Raw genomic sequence first — 12,584 nt, 5'->3', positions numbered from 1 at the left:
GAGAGAGAGCTCCGTACGACGAATCACTCGACTTGGGCACGATTAGAACGCTCAATGGAAGGAACGACCGGCGGCGGCCGAAGAACTGCGGCTGATATGATTGATGGCAGCATTTGCCGGTTTGCTAATTTCACGTGAACATTTAATAGTGGAGGACAGTAGACAAAAACTGTTGGGTGGATCTTAAAGTTAAAATTTCTCAGTTGAACATTTAATTTGCTGTAGGAACATAAACATGGAGAACCCTGATACAGTTTAGAACAGTTGCCTGTCCTAGGAGAATTATGCAATCGGTATTCGTGCGCATTGTCCCACTTTCTTGCCATTCCGTTGCTCTTTCTTATTACATACATGGAGTAAATGGAGTATGTTACGTACGTCTGTCAAATAAACGCAAAGAAATTGAAACTAATGGAAGCCGCAAACTGCAAAACTAGTACACTGTTCAATTACGCGTAACTCTTCCGAATCCGATTTAAAGTTTGAAATAACATCCAGACGCATGGGAAAACCACACCGGTGCGGTGCCAGTTTTAGTTTCTGGTATCCATAGTATAACTTGAACAGGTAAATGCCAGCGCTTTTTTGTGAGAGGTTAGAAAGGTACATTTTTTTAATTGTTTGTAAAAAAAAAATTAAAAAAATCTTAAAATGTTGAAAAAAAACAATAAACTTGGAAGTATTTTTTTTTTTATTTGAAGAATAATAAAGAACGTTTCTAAATCTGTAAAATTAATATTTAGACGAGGCGTTCAACGAATAGTTAGCTTAACTTTGGGGTCTTCCCCATTCAGGGGAAAAAAAGGGTTCATTCAAAAGAGTCAGCTCCATCCGATACACATTGGGGAGCCCTTCCGTCATTCGACTATTGCCAGGTGATATCAGATTACGTTTACACTTTCTTTTTTTATCTTCTTGGGTGCACTTGGGGCGACTAGGTGCAATGATGAGAGGTAAAAAAAACAATTTCAATGCACAGGACTTTATTTGTAAGGCTTCTGTGCAAAAAATTTGTCTCAATTGAAGTAGGCGTAGACTGTTCAACAGTTGTAAAATTTTCAAAGTAAAATCTGGAACGGTAGTTCACTAACTTGAGTTTGTAATTTATAATTGGATTCTGATTCTTTCAGAGAAAGAATTCAAGTAGGCTTTGCCTTGTGAAGACACCAAAATTTTCGCTCCGTAGGTTAAGTGTTTTACAGTGTAAAAAAAAATATATAAATACAATTGGAATCCATCTGATTAAAAATATAGTTATTTTACAATCTATAGTTATTTGACAATCTATAGTTATTTGACAATCTATAGTTATTTGTGGTAGCTGTGCCATTCTATTCCTTCCTGGGGAAGTCAAACCGGACCACCGGGTTCATTCAACAGAAGAACGGGGCCTGTATGGATAGACCCAAAAGGATTATTTGAAGAAATCTAGTTTTTGGTAATAAAGCTGAATTCCGTTGCAAAATTACCAAACCCATTAATTATTACCAAAACGATCGACCAAGCCGTTGGTAAAATAGATGGTGCCCACCGATGGCGGTAACTTCTACCTTCTGAAGGTTAGGAGCCAGGATCAAGCCAACAAGCTGAAAAAACTGTCCCTTCTTCTTGGTAATACCCCTGTTACTATCACCGACCACCCCTCGCTCAGCGTCTCCCAATGCGTCGCCCCCTGCACCTGCCGAGATGTTGCTAGCCTTCGCGACGAGGAGTTACAACAATATTTGGTGGCTGACCGAAGCGTGACAAAAGTCTACCGGTTTATCCGAAAAATTAACTGCAAGGAGGAACCAACAGATACCATGGTGCTGACTATCAAAGGATCAGCTTCCCCACCACCGGCAAGTATGGACATACTAAGCTGCGCTGCCAACAAATTCAAGTTTGTCTTACTTGCGAGGAACCCAATGCCCACTCAAAATGTGACAAACTACCGCACTGCATCAACTGTAACGGTCCCCATGCTGCAAACAACCGATCCTGACCAATACAAAAGAAGGAACAAGAGATTGTTCGCATCCGTGTGGATTTGGGAATTTACCAATCCGCCGCCGTGATAGAGTACCGTTCTCGAACTTCATCTTCCCCAAGGCGCCATCGTAGGAGCCCTCCAGCAAGGTTCAACAGAGACTGGAGGCCAACCGCTCCCAGCTGCCGTTGGACGATAAAGATTCCATAATTCAATTGCAAGCCCAAATCATCAAACTTTCAGGAGTTGGAAGGGAAAAACGAGTCAAGTTCCGGTGTCGAGTCGGACTGAACAATGATCAGTGTTTCGAGCCAATCTTCATCCCAATCAACACCAAAACGAAATCACAACAGTTGATCATCCGGGGAACAATCACCAACCAACAACAAGACAATAGGCCCTAAAAAGAAAAGAGTGTCCCCTCCAAACGACCAGAACAACGCAACACCAGGTAACCCACTCCCAGACAACTCCACCAAACCCTTTCGGTAAGTCAAATCACCCTTCAAAAATGGACACAATAAATCAAATCAACCCCATTAATTTCCCCAGCAATCCGCCCTAACCTTTCTCAACACGAAAACAACCATTGAACTTCGCAATTCAGTGGAATACCAGGGGTCTACTAGTGAGACTCCTCGACATTCAGCACATTCTATCCAAATACTCTCCATCTGTTTTTGCCATTCAAGATATTCTCACCAATTCATCTCCTCCCTAAAATTTGATTAAAAATTATCATCTCCACACCGTTTCTGACTCGACTTCGAACATCAAACAAGGCGCAGGAATTGCTATTAAAGCGAACAAACCATACGATCTTGTGAGAGTCGATTCAACTCTCTACGTTATTTGTGCCAAAATATATCACCCTTTCAACATACATAACTGTTGTCTCTTTATATATTCCACCGCGAATGCCCTTCATGGATTTTAGAAACAAACTAGACGATCTACTCCCTCAAATCCCTGCCCCTTTTAAAATTATGGGCGATCTGAATGCTCACTGTACCAGTTCGGGAAGCAATCACACTACAAATAAGGGTTCAAATTGGAAGAACTCATTCTCTCCCATAACCTAACTATCCTCAACAATAGCTTACCCACCCGAATGGACCCAGCTACGGGAAACATGTCTGTCTTGTCTCATGGGAACTTAGTTCTAAATTTGCTTGGCAATTGTTAGACGACTCATATGGTAGTTCATTTCCCGTTACTTATCAAGGTAGAACATTCCAATCCTGAGGTTTCTGCTCGTCCCCGATGGAAATTTAACGAAGATTGGTACAACTCTTAAAATGAGGTTGACGACCTTATCCTACTTGAAAAACCCTCAACTATTTCCGTCTTTACCAAAATATTGCATACAGCCGCAAAAAACAGTATCCCTTAAACCAAAGGGGTCCCTGGGAAAACAGCAGTTCTATGGTGGAACTCCAATGTCCGAGACGCTGTAAAACTTAGATGAAAGAGATTGAGAGCTTTCAGAAGAATTCCAAATGATGATCCCAGAAAGTATTCCGCCCTCGAACTGTATAAAGTAGCTAGATCTGCGTGTAATTTGCCGTCCAAAAAGCCAAACGTGATAGCTGGGAAAAATTTACCGAAGAAATACATCTTGAATCCATCCCACTAAAGTAGTCTGGGACAAAATTCGTGTTCTAAATGGACAAACCCGCAAAAATTCCTATCACATGTTGATCAACCAGCAATATATAAGTGATCCATCTCAAATAGCTGAAAACTTTTGATATCACTTCTCCTCTATCTCCTCTACAAACACTGAATCTTCTTCTTTCCCTGACTCGTCTACTAACCAAGATAGTTCCTTCAACAATTTACTACCCTACAATACCGACTTCAAGTTGGATGAACTTGAGTTTGTTCTACACAAAGTCAGGGAAATTCAGCTGGTCCAGACGACCTGGGGTACCCCTTCTATAGAAACCTTTCTCTCTCTCTGCCAAATTGGTTTTGCTCCAAATAATTAACAAAATTTGAAATGAAGGTTTTATACCCGACGAACGGAAAGTGGGCCTTGAAATTCCTATCCCGAAACCCAAAGTAACCAACCATCACGTGGATAATTATCGCCCCATAACCCTTCTTAACTGTTCCAGAAAAATAATGGAGAAACTAGTAAATCGCCGGCTACAAGCTCTTCTGGATCAAGAGAACCGTCTCGATCCAAGGCAATATGCCTTCCTCCCTGGTCGATCAACCGATGATTTCTTTGGCAACCTTGAAACCCTCCTGGACGAATCCCATAATGAAAACCGGCATATCGAAGTTCTCTTCCTCGATCTAGCCAAAGCGTTCGATAAAGTCGACCGAACTACAATAACCATATCAGCTGGGACGTGAAAGGGAACATGATCCACTACATACGAAGCTTCTTTCCAACCGACCGATACAGGTACAAATCGATGGATATCGATCTAGCCCTAGATCCTTAGGGATCTGTAATTGCCCAAACCCTATTCCTGATAGCTATCAACTCCATTTTTCAACTCATCCCAAGTAACATCAACACCCTTATCTATGCTGGTGATATCCTCCTTATTTTCATCTCCCCGTTTGCCCGTCTGGCTCGTAAAAGACTCCAAACAGCCCTAAATGGTATTGCGGCCTGGGCGCCTTAAGCTGGTTTAAATTTCTCCCCAACAAAATCTAAATTGAGTCACCTCGGCCCAGACCGAAAAAATTCTACAAATTACCTCCGTTAACCTTAAATAGTCAACCGATTCCACTAGTTCACTCATTTAGATTACTAGGTGTCTGGACAGATGATAAGCTCAATTTTAAATGTCATTTGAACCCTGTTCTTAAAGCTACCCTCAACAAAATGAACATCCTCCTTAGCAATAAAACCAGCCTAGCCCATCGTGAACCTCTCTTCCGCTTTGTTCATGGTTAGCTGTTACCTGCCTCTCTGTACGGTTTGAGATTTATCAGTAGAACTGAAGAAACTCTTTTTAAAAAACTTGAATCCCTGTAAAATGATGAGTGCTTACGAACCATTGGATACATCTTCAAAACCAGTCCTATACTATCGCTAATGGCTGAAAGTGGCCAAATGCCCTTCAAATTCCTTATTGCTCAACACCTGTCCTCGAAGTCTTTGCGATGGTTAGCCTTGGGAGGCTCTGAAAATGCCTGCATTGTAATCCGTACCAATCTATTACTCCAAGAGCTTACTGATTCTCGTATCCCTTCTAGATGCCTATAGCTTTTCTACAAGATTCCGTTACTGGTTCGATAAAAATCCATCAATCGACTTAAGTCTCCTGAAAAAAGTGAAAGCTGGCCAACCGCCCAAATTTTGCTACCTCACTTTTGATCTCTTGTTGAACAAAAATACTGCTCTCATATTCATGTTTTCACAGATGGATCCATAACAGACTGTTAGGTGTTCAGCGCCGAGGCCTACGCCCTACTTAACGCTTTACTAAACTTGAATCCAGAAGTTGGGCTCCACGTTATCTTCACCGATTCTACCAGCGTTATTAATGCGGCCTCGCCGGCAACTTAAAACATCCCTGGGTATCGAGCATCTCAGATGAAGCTCTAAAAACAGCACCCTAAGATGGGTAGATCGTCCCAACCCCAGGGAACGCCACGCTCTAACACGGCTACGCATTGGGCACACTCTCCTTACCCACAGCTACCTAATGGATCGAAAGGATCCTCCCATCTCCTTTTCATGTCATAAGGAAGGCATAAGCCTTCGGGAGGTTCTTTCCAATTGAAAACCGGTCTAATCTACCAAATTTAAATCTTGTGTGTGAATCTATCCTCATCTTTCCTATCAAAAACATGAAAACGCCCGATATCATTTCCCTACTTTTTTCTTTCTTTATAAAAAAACACTAGACACGGACGAAGTCGGGATGAATCATCCAAACGGATGAAAATCCTTGCAAAAAAACTGATTAAAACTGCAAATGTGAATATTGTGAACTAATTGTGAAGTGTGCTGTATCAAATGGGAAAATCAGGTGGATATTTCATACACCGGAAAGACCGGAAAGAAGCGGCAAAACGGCTTCAGAAGTTTCGGTTGGAATTGGTCCCAGTATCAAAACAACATCAGCCCTGCTCCTGCAAACTAAAGACGAACGGATTCGAATCCGTGACCAGTTCTAGGTTTCACAAGCTCTGAAATGCCTGTTTCAATGTAACAGAGATTAAGTTTAAAAGAAAAATGAAGACGCAAGTCTTTCATTTTCCAGGATGCTTATATGTTTTGGCTATGTTGGTAAAGGAAAAACAAGGAGAATCCTTAATTTAAAACCACATTTTTTAATCCAATTATGAAGAAAATTTGCCTTTTTTTAAGTACTGAATGAAGGTGAAAAAATATTGATCACGTGGCTTAAAACAGATCACCAAACAATTTCAAACTTACCGATACTAAAATACACTAAAAAATCTTTTGCGAACGAAGATCCTCCTTAAAATATCCTAAGATAGACTTCTGCAGTACGCTTTCTGCAATATTTTTTCTAGGAATAATTTAGTAACTAAGCACAGCAAACGGAACCTTAAAAACCAGCTGATTAATTTGACGTTTTCCTGATAACTGAAAGTCTCCAACCGGTCGATGGGGGTTTTCGATACCTTTTTTTTTTTGCTTCCAAATTTCCAACATTTCCGATACCCGAAACTTTTCTTATGTAAAACGAACGGCAACTGATAGCAGAAATCTCACCACCAGCAACGGTTCATGAAGAACTAGATAGATATCTACCTACAGCTAAGATATAACTTCTTATCAAAGACACTGGGAAACGAGACTAGCTATGAACAACAAAAATTGAAGGATAACCCACCTCACGATGTCAGAGGCTTTCGATAAGGAAAATTTCTGACCAGTTTTTTTCCTGTCTTTTATTGTTCGCCATGATGTCACGACATGTGCATTATTGTACATCTATCATTCGTTTTTTTTTCATTTTCTTCTTGTAATCGTGATTTGCAATCGAAAAAACGGTAACTAAATCAGTGATTACCTCACGAATGTCTAATAACGAAATAACATATTGGAATTTAATCGAGTTTCAGGGTCACAATTGAATTTAATGAGAATTGGAATCGAGCTCACTCACAAAAGATTAACTTTTCGGAACATGTAATACTTATCTTTTGCCTAAATTTTCATCAGTTTATGTCATTTCTGTCATCTCTGTCATTTTCGTCATTTTTGTCATATTTGTCATTTTTGTCATATTTGTCATTTTTGTCATTTTTGTCATTTCTGTCATTTTTGTCTTTTTTGTCATTTTTGTCATTTTTGTCATTTTTGCCATTTTTGTCTTTTTTGTCATTTATGGCATATTTGTCATTTTTGTCATTTTTGTTATTTTTGTCATTTTTGTCATGTTTGTCATTTTTGTCATTTTTGACATTTTTGTCATTTTTGGCATTTTTGGCATTTTTGGCATTTTTGTCATTTTTGGCATTTTTGTCATTTTTGTCATTTTTGTCATTTTTGTCATTTCTGTCATTTTTGTCATTATTGTCATTTTGGATTTTTTATGTCTTTTTATTCATTTTTGTCTTTTTGATTTTTTTTTGTCATTTTTATCAATTTTGTCAAGTTTGTCATTTTTGTCAATTTTGCCATTTGTGCCATTTGTGTCATTTTTGACATTTTTGTCATTTTTGTCATTTTCGTGATTTTTGTCATTTTTGTCATTTTTGTCATTTTTTTTCATTTTTGTCATTTTTGTCATTTTTGTCATTTTTGTCATTTTTGTCATTTTTGTCATTTTTGTCATTTTTGTCATTTTTGTCATTTTTGTCATTTTTGTCATTTTTGTCATTTTTGTCATTTTTGTCATTTTTGTCATTTTTGTCATTTTTGTCATTTTTGTCATTTTTGTCATTTTTGTCATTTTTGTCATTTTTGTCATTTTTGTCATTTTTGTCATTTTTGTCATTTTTGTCATTTTTGTCATTTTTGTCATTTTTGTCATTTTTGTCATTTTTGTCATTTTTGTCATTTTTGTCATTTTTGTCATTTTTGTCATTTTGGAATTTTTATGTCTTTTTTATTCATTTTTATCTTTTTTGATTTTTTTTTGTCATTTTTATTAATTTTGTCATTTTTGTCATTTTTGTCATTTTCGTCATTTTTGTCATTTTTGTCATTTTCGTCATTTTCGTCATTTTTGTCATTTTTACATTTTTATCAATTTAGTAATTTTTGTCATTTTTATCATTTTGGAATTTTTATGTCTTTTTTATTCATTTTTATCTTTTTGATTTTTTTTGTCATTTTTATTAATTTTGTCATTTTTGTCATTTTTGTCATTTTTGTCATTTTCGTCATTTTTGTCATTATTGTCATTTTCGTCACTTTCGTCATTTTTGTCATTTTTACATTTTTATCAATTTAGTAATTTTTGTCATTTTTATCATTTTTGTCATTTTTTTCTTTTCTGTCCTTTTCTGTCATTTTTGTCATTTTTGTCATTTTTGTAATTTTTGTAATTTTTGTAATTTTTGTAATTTTTGTAATTTTTGTAATTTTTGTAATTTTTGTAATTTTTGTAATTCTTGTAATTTTTGTAATTTTTGTAATTTTTGTAATTTTTGTAATTTTTGTAATTTTTGTAATTTTTGTAATTTTTGTAATTTTTGTAATTTTTGTAATTTTTGTAATTTTTGTAATTTTTGTAATTTTTGTAATTTTTGTAATTTTTGTAATTTTTGTAATTTTTGTAATTTTTGTAATTTTTGTAATTTTTGTAATTTTTGTAATTTTTGTAATTTTTGTAATTTTTGTAATTTTTGTAATTTTTATAATTTTTGTAATTTTTGTAATTTTTGTAATTTTTGTAATTTTTGTAATTTTTGTAATTTTTGTAATTTTTGTAATTTTTGACATTTTTGTCATTTTTGTCATTTTTGTCATTTTTGTCATTTTTGTCATTTTTGTCATTTTTGTCATTTTTGTCATTTTTGTCATTTTTGTCATTTTTGTCATTTTTGTCATTTTTGTCATTTTTGTCATTTTTGTCATTTTTGTCATTTTTGTCATTTTTGTCATTTTTGTCATTTTTGTCATTTTTGTCATTTTGGTCATTTTTGTCATTTTTGTCATTTTTGTCATTTTTGTCATATTTGTCATTTTTGTCATTTTTGTCATTTTTGTCATTTTTGTCATTTTTTGTCATTTTTATCATTTTTGTCATTTTTGTCATTTTTGTCATTTTTGTCATTTTTGTCATTTTTGTTTTTTTTGCAATTTTTTCATTCTTGTCGTTTTTGTCACTCATGTTATTTATTTATTTACATAGTATTCCGTCTTACGACATGTATTTCTTTTTATTTGTGTCATTTTTATCAGTTTGGTTCTTTTTGCCGTTTTTGTCATATATGTTATTTTTGTCTTTTTTGTAATAATTTTTTTGTAATGTTCATTCGCATAAAAAATCTCAATATGTTTTACTTACCTATCTTTTGCCATTTGTCTTAAATTATTTTAAAAAGGTTTCATTATCATTATATTTGCAATTTTCACTACAGGAGCACAACAATTAACAAATCATCCTCGAGTATTTGATATGCTAGATATATTATTCCATTCCATAAAATAAGATCTCATCTGTATACATCAGAGAAAGGTTCTGATTAACCGAGTTCAGAAGCCCTTTTGTATTCCACTAACCGACCAGCTCTCTGGTACCGATGTTGGATGCTGATGACGTCGATTGCACTTTCTTCAACAGACAAACTATTCCTCTTGAGAAAATTCCTCCCACTCTCTCTGATGAGACAACTTTTATCATCTTTCACATAATCGACATAAGCAAGGCGCGCTCAAAAACAATCACTTCGGTTGATTTTCGTCCCTTGACCAGAGAGCCAGAGTCGTGGCTTGGCGCGCACCATTAAGTGCGTTGATTAGTCGGTTTGCCATTTCGCATGAAAAACTGTACCACGCCACACTCGGCCACGTTTTCCGTATGCTGGGAATCTTCCCGAGATCAAGTCGTGTGAAAGGATTTTTCCTGCGCGACACAAGTGATGATGATTCACTTCTAGCCAAGCTGCACTCGTTGAAAGGGAAAATTCATTCTCGATCATACACCCTAATTGCTTCGCTTGGCTCGAGATTAGAATAAATTAAGTAACATACATTTACGACTGGAATGACTAGCATGTCTCAGATACAAAACTACTCTCAATTGGCGAATTCATAGTGACTTTGCTAAAATTTAGCAATTAAGAACCCTTTAGAAAAAAAACCACTCGATACTGATGCATCTCTCGCGTGCGTCGTGGCCATAATTTGGCTCAATTTGCAAACAAGCTTCTGATCATCAGTTAGCAGACGATGCACGAAGAGATTCCGGACCAGTTCTAGCCGGTTGGTTCTAATTGATCGTTCCTAATTTCTAACTGTTAACGGTCTTCGAAAAATTCGGCTGCTTATCATCATCAACACCAACATCGTCAGCACTTTAACTTCCCTCATGTCGATCATATCGAGGCGTATCTGCAAAATGGGCACATTGTTGCGTCAGATTTTTGTTTCGGTCCACATTTTTTTGTTCGATTCTTGGAGACTTTTTTCAGTTGCTTGCTTCAGGGCACTTGTACGCGAATAGTAACGATAGCAAATACCTTTGTTGGCTGAGCTGAAACAAACATGTGAGAAGAGAAAAAAAAACTATGTTAATTGACGAGCAAATTGTGCGTTTGTTTTTTTTTTCTAAAGAAAGATAAGCAAAAATGAACGAATTCTGCTGATCTGGTACAAGGGATCTAGTTTCTTAGGGTCAGAATGAAGAATAGTAGAACATTGAAAATTAGGCCTCATTTTGAGCAATCGATTAAAATGACCGATTTGTGCAGCCGATTTGAACGCACGCATGATTTAGACTAGTTTTCAATTTTGGTCATTTCCATTTAACAATTTTACCAATAATGTTCAATTTAATAATGGCGACAAATTTGAAATTTTGTGAAATTCGACAATTTACAAAAGTTTTGACATGTAAAATAAGTATAATTCTATCTTATAAAAAAGGGTAAAAAATATTATTCGATGCCCTCAGAGCCCAAGGGACAGATAAAAGGTCACGAGAAAAAGTTTCTAATTTTTTCGTTGTTTCAATTCTTACAAAAAAAATATGAATAAAGAATTTTCATCAATTTACATAATGACGTTTGTACATATTGATTAGTAAATACATTACAAGCCACTTTTTTCCATTTATTTTTGGATTGGATACCCAATCTGGAAAAATTCTAAACGGTAATTTGAAAACTCGAATTTAAACGATGTTTCCAAACTTCCATAACGGTTTTTTTCGAAGCTCATCAAATGGCTATCGTACTACAAAATTAACTATAGCATTGTAAAAATCAGAATTTTACACCTAAATTAGCGCGAAAAAATTTGTAGTTTAACAGAAATTGCCGAGAAACAAATGAAAACTTCAAATGACATTAGGGGGATTTTTTTGTTCTAAATTCTACATTCTTTGCTTCAAAAAATGTTTCGCTTTTGGCTTTAAAAGAATTTTTTGAATATATACATTTTTTATGATTTTTTGAATAATGTTTTTTTTTTTGTTTTATTTAAATGAGCTTAGTTTTCACTGTACGTGATAAATTTAACACTTCTGATGGTATTAAAATTTACATTTATTAACTTTAAAAAAATATTTAAAATCTGATAATTATTACTTGACATTTCTCTGGGTGTAATTAATTTTAAATTATAATTTGAAGGTTCTAATATGTATTTGTATATTATGGCACATCCTACCTTTTTATGTTAAGCTGTTCCGCAACTTTATGTTCACTTAATTTAAAAGATTTTTTCTACAATAAGCCGAAAAAAACCAAATCACCGATAAGAAGCCTTACAAAGTATTCGATAACTTTGCAGTCTGAAATCCACCGACGACGCCGATTCACAACTTTTTTTAAAATTTCTTCACGTCTCCCGGAATACTGTATACATCACCTCACGAATCGATCCTATCAGTTAACGGGAAATTAACAGACAATAACTTTTCACTTCTATAATACTAGAATATTTCCGGGGAAAATCGCTTTTATTGATCTAGCCTTTGTTTTGAACGCCCGTTTTTTGTTATCAGCATCGCCCGCAACTGCAATGCATGAATAATCAAAACAACAAACAAAAACGCAATCGGAACAATTCCAACTAGAATTTCGAACAGTTTCGTAGGCGCCGAGCATAGTACCAAGGTTCTTAGATACACTAGGTTCTCCGACTTTCACATACCGTATTTTTTTTCACCTGGAGGCAAACTAGAGGCAACCTAGGTTCGCTCTAACTGCTGTCATCGTGCTCATTTATTGCTCGAGAGGCAACCTAGGTTCGCTCGAAAAAGGGACGGAGTCGCCCTGAGAAAAAAGTCAGTTTTGCGAGAAGTTCACCAATACTCTCAACGTTGTTGTCAAAACATTAAACAGCTGTTTTTGGCTGAAAACAAAACAGTTGAAATAATGAACGGGCAAATGATTATTGCCGCGATTTTGAACCTCTCAGCCAAGCAAATTCGTACTATCTGCAGTCCAGTGCAATCCGGACACGAAAAACGGTAATCCGGATGTGAAGAACCGAATG

At 35.7% G+C, this 12,584-nt stretch overlaps 1 protein-coding gene across 1 annotated transcript in view; it reads right to left on the bottom strand.

Annotated features, from left to right (window-relative positions):
* The window catches only part of LOC129744369 (cystinosin homolog), a 54,791-nt gene extending 42,698 nt beyond the window's left edge, over positions 1–12,093 (bottom strand). Inside the window, exons 1-2 of the mRNA XM_055736869.1 lie at positions 11,754–12,093; positions 10,604–10,617 (exon numbers count right to left, since the gene is read on the bottom strand). The gene's annotated coding sequence lies outside the window, so the exon portion shown is untranslated. The remainder of the gene's footprint in view (positions 1–10,603; positions 10,618–11,753) is intronic.
* Positions 12,094–12,584: the final 491 nt, after the last annotated feature.

Source organism: Uranotaenia lowii, chromosome 1 (genome assembly GCF_029784155.1).
Source record: "Uranotaenia lowii strain MFRU-FL chromosome 1, ASM2978415v1, whole genome shotgun sequence".
NCBI classification, from domain to species: domain Eukaryota; kingdom Metazoa; phylum Arthropoda; class Insecta; order Diptera; family Culicidae; genus Uranotaenia; species Uranotaenia lowii.
Note: the sequence above shows the minus strand (reverse complement) of the source record. Positions and strands in the feature narration are given on the sequence as shown.